The sequence below is a fragment of the Nothoprocta perdicaria genome, unplaced genomic scaffold (assembly GCF_003342845.1).
Source record: "Nothoprocta perdicaria isolate Ctin4 unplaced genomic scaffold, notPer1 scaffold_374, whole genome shotgun sequence".
NCBI classification, from domain to species: domain Eukaryota; kingdom Metazoa; phylum Chordata; class Aves; order Tinamiformes; family Tinamidae; genus Nothoprocta; species Nothoprocta perdicaria.
This window is the reverse complement of record NW_020455615.1, coordinates 450,016-458,492: the sequence shown is the minus strand read 5'-3', so window position 1 is coordinate 458,492 and position 8,477 is coordinate 450,016. Positions and strand designations below refer to the sequence as shown.

General features: G+C 37.7%; 1 long non-coding RNA gene across 2 annotated transcripts; it reads right to left on the bottom strand.

Annotated features, from left to right (window-relative positions):
• Positions 1 to 2,066: 2,066 nt before the first annotated feature.
• Positions 2,067 to 5,428, bottom strand: LOC112951859. 2 transcript variants are annotated; one of them, XR_003250281.1, is made up of 4 exons: positions 5,262 to 5,428; positions 4,585 to 5,138; positions 4,027 to 4,124; positions 2,067 to 3,913 (listed from the first exon to the last, which is right to left on the bottom strand). It is a non-coding gene; the product is annotated as an uncharacterized LOC112951859 (long non-coding RNA). The 2 variants fall into 2 exon arrangements; XR_003250282.1 differs by having other exon boundaries at positions 4,820 to 5,138.
• Positions 5,429 to 8,477: the final 3,049 nt, after the last annotated feature.

The window sequence follows — 8,477 nt, the reverse complement described above, 5'->3', positions numbered from 1 at the left end:
GACTTAAGCATTTGTTATGAAAAGCTAAAAAGACTGCAGTCATTAAAAAGGATGAGCTTTCTTTTTTTTTTTTTTTTTTTTTTTTTTTTTRRTYTGTAGAAATAAGCACACAGATGAAATGATATTCTTAAAAGAAGCATTTCTTCAATAAAGGTAAATATTCCAAAAAGTTAAAAACAACAAAATGATTTTTTTTAAAAAATTATTTAAGATTTTTCTTCAAGCATGAAAAACAGAACGATTATAAATGTACTAAAATTAAGAATCAGTATCAAAGAAGCTCTCTGAATGAATGAATAAATCACCAGAAGACACATCTGAAAAATGATAAGACATCTGAGGAATCTGACCACTGTGTTAACATCTGACCTGTGTCCTGACTAGAAATTGCTTCTGACATGCCAAAGTTGGATACTGGGATTTTTTGTTCCTGTGCTGATACAGTCCATTATAAATACTCCATTATTTTCGAAAAAGAGTGATGAAGCTGTCATCCAAGGGACTGGTACAACATTAGAAAATATGTCCTTTATCATTTGTAAACTTCATTCACGTTGATGTTTCAGAACTTTTTTGTTTTACCAATGTTTGAGTCCTTTTGTGAGCTGGAGGATAAAAGTTTCTGCTTAAAGATAGGAGAAAAGCATCGGTGTGTGCATGTCAGTGTGTGTGACATGCATGAAAGGAATGCATCTCTCATATCAACAATAAACTCATTACTAAAATTACAGCTAAAGTTCTGTTTTGAAAACATCTGTAAGATATTAACATATATATATTTATAAGTAATAAACAGTATCTGAGTATCTCAATATCTTAAAATAAGCTCAGTTGCCTATACATAGGTATATAGAGCAATTTACAGTGTCTTTTTTAGACTATCTGAGCTACCTGATAGGCATACACTTGTAGGCAGACTTCTTCCACACCCATACTGCATGATGCAGGAACTCTTTATATGAACACGAGAGAGAGAGAGAGAGAGACAAGATATTCCACAAGGTCTCAAAAGATGCCTACTAGTGCCCATCAGTCTAGCATATAATTTTCTCCCTATCTTATCTTCATTAGATATACTCTGTATACTTTCCATCTGTCTCCCAATTAAATTTGGATTCAATCATTTGCATCACTGCATGCCTGCACAATTTGGAAGAAGAGAACAGAGGCTCAGTATGTGTGTCCTCCGGAATGTTGGTCTTTCAGTTTACCTAAGTCAAGTGGTAAGCCCTCCCTTGGTGCGTCTACATTCTAGCAGAACAGTATATTCATTGCTCCCCTAAAGAATCCACAGTGAAGGCCTACTGTCCTGTTCTGTGGACACACCTTCCTGCTATGCACAAAAGGACACAAATACTTAATGTTTTGAAGGGAGTCAACGGGAATGACAAAATAGGGAAGTACTGAAAAATACTAAGGTACTGATGCTACCTGAGAAGGAACTGAGAGAGCTATTCTGAATGTGAGATCAAAGGGTCTTTGCTGGGGCACTGAGTCATATGGTGCCGTGTCATATGACAATATACTTCATCCTAGCAAGAGCAAAAAAATCTTTAAGTTTTTCACACATAATATATTTTTGGTCTTATTCCTTCAGGTTATTGGCAAAAATATAGACCCTTACAGCAAGTACTCCCCTGACATTAATTTCTTCTAATATTCCAGAAATCTCACAAGATATGGCAAAAAGAGTCCATCTCCTGACTCATTCTGGATTACTTAAAGCTGATCATCTACCAAACAGAAACTTAGTAGCCAGCCCTATATTTCTAAGATAAAGACTCTCTCTACAGACAAAAATAAAACAAAACAAACAAATAAAAAGCCCAGTAAAATAAAACAAAAGCTCAGTGAAGGAAAGGTTCTCTGCGTTCCAAAGACGACCCAAAAGTAGTTTTACCTACAAGACCAGAAACTGCCCTGATCAGTAAAGGACCCATCTGAAGTCTACTTTATTCTGATCTTACAAATCTGTCTCTAAAACAGGGAAACCTGTCTGGGAATTTTAGGAGTTCTTTTACACAGAATTGTTCCTAGGAAGCCAATAGCAAGGAATATCCACTCCAAAATAAAAGCTGTTCATCCAAATACTCCAACTTGGAAGATTTATTCCTGCCCTCCATTTGCTTGCCCAGCACGTTTTTTGCATCCATTCTGAAGGCTGGATCTGTGATGGAGCTGAGTTTGGAGACAGTCCACAGGTAAAGAGTTGTGCTAAACCCAGTGGATGAGTCATCTTCAGGTCCTTTGAACTCCAGTTCTTTGAGGCAGAAGAAAAGATGCTCCCAAACTCTTTACAAGGTCAATAGCACTTCTGAATACTATACTCCATTATATTTTGAAAGCCCTTATTTGGAAGAACACCTACTGACATAAATAAGAGCTTCTCTCTTTAGAATTACTGCAGTTCATGCAATGGTGAACCTAAGGTTGATTGGACCAGGAAACGGAAACTTTGAATGAAAAATATCTGGAAAATAACCTATCTGTCTTTCTTAAGGAGTTTGGGAATAACAGTTTCTCAGGAGAGATGGCAAGTCATGGTCAGCTGTTTGTAGAGTTAAGCCTGAACCTTAATCACCAGCCACTTTCCTGACACAAAGGAAAAAGTTGTGCTGGAAGCAATGCTGGTGTAGCCCTGCATTTCCTCCTGCATGCTCTTTGCAGGCGCACGGGACACTGCACTTTCTCTCTTGCCTAACACTACCCTGGTGCTTAACCTTACATCTAATCCTCTCCCTCCTCTGCACGAGCAATTGAGATTGTTGGCTCACATTCAGGTTGCTGTAGACATTAAGGATATGACTAGAATTAGGGGAGAGATAGAGCCTACAGTCCAATGTACAATGGCACTTCAGGGGATATGTTAAAGGAAATGTGGGGCTATACCAACATTGCTTCCAGGTCAGATTTTTCTTCAGTCTAGGAATGAAAGTTTTGTGTTTAAGCTATATTCTCAGAATATGTATTTTTTTTTCTCATTGCATTTTATTGGCTGTTGAGAACCAGTTCTGACTCCCAGGAAGACACATAGTTTTGCATCAAAAGATGTATTAGTACACAAACAACTCTCAATTAAATATTTGTTAAGATTCTCTAAAGGAACTTCCCATAAGAACGAACTCCTCTTAAGTTTAGATACACAGGCAGTCTGATTGCCATCCTAGTTCACTGTTAAGATAGCTAATCTAGGAAAAAGATATGMAAAAAAAACCCTAATGTAAATGATGTTTTATTTTTGACAGAGAATGTCAAGGACTAAATTCTGTCTCAGTAAGTAATATTGCTAGTTTACAAGAGAGGTTATAAACTAGAATTGTCTTTTACTGACTGCTCTTCATACTACAGTGATTTCTAAACTAAAATGTGATGATCAGAGAACCATTCAGAGTATAACGGTCTTTCCTGTGACTTGGCCTTTCAATCCTTGCCTAGTGCTTGAGAGGAGTAAATTAAGTGCTACAGAATAGACTGTTACCATGCTTTCGCTTATATTTTCCTACCCTTCCTTTCATTAGCTTCCCCAGGACTCTCTGGAGCTTAAAGCTGAAACCAGAGAATTCAAGAGGCAGACTAGGAGGTCCAGATTTCCCTGTCATAACAAGGTACCAACAACAAAAGATATACTTTCCTTCCTTAATGTTTCTCTGACCATGCATGAGATCTTGCAACAGACTTCTGATGAAGCTTTTCCAGTGGTGTTTGCAGTAGAGTCCTTAAGTATTATTAACTTTGTTAGAAGGAGCACTGAAGGAGAAGCTCATGATGCAGCAGTCATCTCTAGATTACTGAATACTCTGCAGAATTGGTTTCATTAAAAGATTTGTTCTTCTTTTGTCAGGGCAAAATACACAGGGTCAGAAATCATGAGGCTCAGTAGCTGACACCATGGAGGAAATCTATCAGAAAGACGCTATGTTGGATAGGATGGGAGAAGTCAGTTAGTATTGTGGGACTAATCACAAATGCAAATCTTTACATTTTCACATCAAGAACAAGAGAGACAAATCACTCTTCCAAATTTACCTCTTCCAATTTACCTCTTCCAAATGCCCCAAGAGAGCCATGTTTACTTCTCATTCAGAATTTTTAATTTGCATCTCAATAAGCATCGCTGAGTGACCCTGCAGCAGAGAAAACACTGATCAACTTTTGAAGATGTTAACAGTCTTGCTGATAATTGCCTCACTACTGATAATTGCCTCTATCAGGTGGATAGAGAAAAGGGACTTGACCTCTTGACACAGCAGATACAGATCAAATTTTCATCAGACAAAACATAACTACAAGAGACATGTATCTGCTGCAAGCTTCAGAAAAAGTACACCGTAAAAAAGTGTTATAGATTTTTTTTGGTACTTTTCATGCCAAAAAAAGTTTAATGAACTGTAATCAAAATATTCAGCATTAGAATCATTTGTGACTTTGCTGAGCTCCAGACAACACCTATATAAGTGAGTTGTTTTGCTTCAGGACAAGTTACATCAATCAGCAGTTTCCTTGTTACATTAGAGGCCATTGGGATAATACACAACTTAAATATCATTATCTTCCATTCATAAAATTAATTCTTTCCAAGCATACCTTACAAGTTCATGTAATTTGGATGCATGAGAACATTTTGTATAATCTTCTAGAAAACCTCTCTTGTAAGCAGTAACGTTTGCATTTTGAATCTGTCCAATGAGTAGCAAGGCAGGTATTTACACGCCAAGGGGAATAAGGTTCAAAATACAGCTCCTATTAGGACCTTATTAACTGTGGAGGTGAGAAATGTAACCACAAAGAAAAGCAATGTGAACTGAGGTAATTCTCACACCTGAGCAGTGTGCATAATTGTCCTACCCAGATACCCTTAAAAAGAAGAATTAAAAAAAAAAAAAAAATGTTAAGAAGTTAACACTGGAGCCGCTCTTCAGGCTGCTGCTTAGCCGTTCTCTGCTCTCTTTTCTTCACAAAGGAGGCCTTATTCCTCTAAACTATCCTCCACTGGATAGACAAAAGGACTAGGTGTTCTCCCAGCTGCCGCACACTTCCGAGAAATCATCTCCTCTGAGATAAGATCCTTTGCTCAGGGCTCTCCAACTCTCCTAGTCCTCATTCAAGGTCACTTATATCTTGATTGCTGGAAAATTGACCTGTGAAAAACCTTTATCTAAATAATGGAGGATTATATTATACAGCATTCAATTTGCARTCACTATGGAAGAAACAGGCATGGCAATCCAAGTAAACAACATTATTACTAATCTGCTACCCACCTGTGGTTATTCCAAGGTGTTGTTTTCACAGTTTAAGAAAACTACAGGGAATAAAACGTCTTCACTTCTTTTTTCCTTTGTCTTTCCTCGTAATCCATCTAAAACATAGAAAAACAGTAGCACAGCAGATACAGATTTTGATAACTGGTTATTTGTTGTATTTTTAAGTCTATCCAAATATGTACATTTTTGGTAAGCTCCTTTTCTTATACTGTGTGTCCCCACCAAGGCAGATGAACTCTAGTACTCAGAAAGGATCCTATAGCCTCATCTGTGCTATATCCTCCACACAGCTGTGTAAGCAGCAGCCAGAATAGCTGTATTCTGCACCAAGGCAGGTGCAGGAGGTTGAGTTCAGAATAATGACCCTGTCCTTTTTGCACCTGCTAGCAAAGAGATGGTTGTAACTTTTATATGTAAAGGATAAAGTTTTAGTCTTTGAAAGTATGGTGAAAACAAGGACAGTTTAATCTCAAGCAAATGTAATAGACACTAGACCTTTACCTGAGTTTAAAAAAAAAAGTCATAAGGCCTGGACTGGATGGCATGATGTCAATTAGTGAGAGCATTTTGTGCAGCTGCTGCCCCAGTGCACTTGGCAGTACTGATGGGGGACTCTCCCAATACACCAACTTTACTATTTAGACTCCAACAGCTAAATATATAAAGGCCCCATAATTAACATACATCTTCCCTCATTCAAAGTACTGACAAATACTAGATTATTTTACAAATTTATATATTTGTAGGATTTTAGCAAAATCCCTTACAATCTCAACAGAAATAAACTTCTTGTTTTGACACTCACTAACCTCTCACCAACTCTGTCACTGTCTTCACTACAGTTCACAAAACAAATACACAATACGGCATCTGAGGCTTACAGACACAGTTATCAGATTTTCTGCAGAGTGGTTTTAAGAGGAATGCACAAATTCACATACCAAAAAATAATCTCTCGTTCTTTAAAAAATCTTCAAAAAAACTCATGCCTATAAATTTCATACATTTAACATCTCAAAAAATAAAGTATCTGTCTTTTTAAACTCCACAAGTGCTGCAGTGCACATTTTTGCTGAATCCTTGTCCTTTTGACTCTCAGAGAGATGATAGACTAGTGATGCTCATTACACCACCTGCCTCTCAGGGAAAATCTGTCACCCTGCGTGATTGCTTGGAAGCTTTATAAACATTGTTCTAGACCTGAGCCTCCATAAAACTAGAAGGACTGGGAGACAAAGCTTGAAACTTCTTCACAGTTGATTACACAAAGCATTACATGGACACCCACTAAGGTTATTTACTCACATTGCTCACAGAAATAGCTTAGAGTTCATTCCCCACCCCAGGGCTTACCACTGGCTTTAGAAACTACTGCTAAAAACCTATGCAGTCACAGCAAATTCTTACTAAAATCTCTAAAGTTTATGGGCTACTCACTTACACTAGTGTGCCAGGATTGTACAAAAACAGCTAGGCAGATCTTGCCCCACACAATGTCTCTTTTGTGTCATTCCAGAGATACCTCAGGGTTTTAACTTCCCTACCTGAGATTTCCCTTCCCAAAATAATCCTGAATAGCTGGTGAACTCAGGTGCAACTGCCACAGTGTAAGGACTAGGGGAACTCAGAAAAAGGCTGCTGTTTTCTCCACTTTCCTGAAAGTCATCCAAGAATCACAATTTATTTCTGCAGAGTGCTCCTACACTGCAGTGCAATGTAGGAGTGAGTGACTGAGGTATGAACAAATGACAAAGCAACATGTTAGCAACAGAGAAGACAAACACAGAGGTGTTAAGGGTACACTTTTAACTACTTTTGAGTACCTAGCTTCAGGAAGTCGTATTGTTACAGTCTAGTACAAACATTTGTTTGTCAGTTTACATGAATATTCCAGATTTAGAAAGGAACCAATATCAGAATAAAGGATAGAAAACAATTGTCCTGGAAGAGTTAATGTGGTTTGAGGTACATCTGCTCTTCCCCAACCATCTGTTTAATTCAGAAGTTACCACAGTCTGATATTTCATCTTCTGTAAAAATGAGGGAGGAGTCTTACAGAAAATAATTTTCTTTCTGTAAACAACCTTAAACCATCCCAGAGTATCTATCCAATACACTATAATGCACAGGAGCCTTGTAGAAAAAGGCATATATATCTAATCATATTATTGAAGACAGTCTTGTCAACAGAGAAAATTGAAAATTTCTTGGGCAATTTCAGTCTTGGCATTTCCTAAAATCTCACCAGAAGACTTTGCAATGCACGAAGTTCTTCTAAAATCTTTGTGTATGCCATGTCCTAAGATTTTTTTAATTACTTGCCATATATTATCATATAGCAGATCTTCATTAGCATGATAAGCCTCATGAAATCTGCTGCAGATATCACTTCTTCAAACTCCGTAAAAAACAGAAGATCTCTTTGGCCATAAGGAAAAAAAAAAAAAAAAAGAAAGAAAGAAAAAAAGCAAGGGGGATATTTGCCATTGCGATACTTGATAGAAGAGAAGAATGATCTTTGACTATTTCAAGTTTCATAGTACAATAGAGGAATATGGTCTATATGTTCCCTAGGTGTCCTTTTGTTATTGATGTATTTGAAGAAGACCTTCTTGTTGTCCTTGACTTCCCTTGACAAATTTAATTCTAAATTGGCCTTGACATTACTTGTCACATCCCTACATACTCTGACAAAGTTCCTATTTTTCTCCTATGTGGTCTGTCCCTGCTTCCACAAACTTCSTTCTTCTATCTTAGCTTTGCCAGTAGCAACTTGCTCATCCATGCAAGTCTCCTGCCCCCTTTGTCTGACTTCCTACTCATAGGCATGCATTGATCCTGACCTTGAATATTAACCAGCTCTCTTGGAGTCCCTTCCTTCTAGAGATTTCTCCAAGTGGATGTCTGAAGAGGCAAGAGTTTGCACACCTGAAATCCAGATTTTCCTTCATAAAGGATACTTTGGCTCTTCTTATTTCTCATTACTGCTTTATTTATTTCCCCCTAGCATCCTTCTGTCCTAAGCATTCCTACTCTAACCTTCCTCTCCAACTTTTCTTTCAAATACTGCTTCAGTTTGATCTCCATAAACCAGGTTCCATCTCTCAGTTCTTTTGCCCACTCTCAGTTCCTAGTCCTATGTTTCTCTTTCACCTCCTCAGCTACAATACCTGTCCCTGCCTATCCTCTTCAAGTCCTACTTATGTCCCTCTG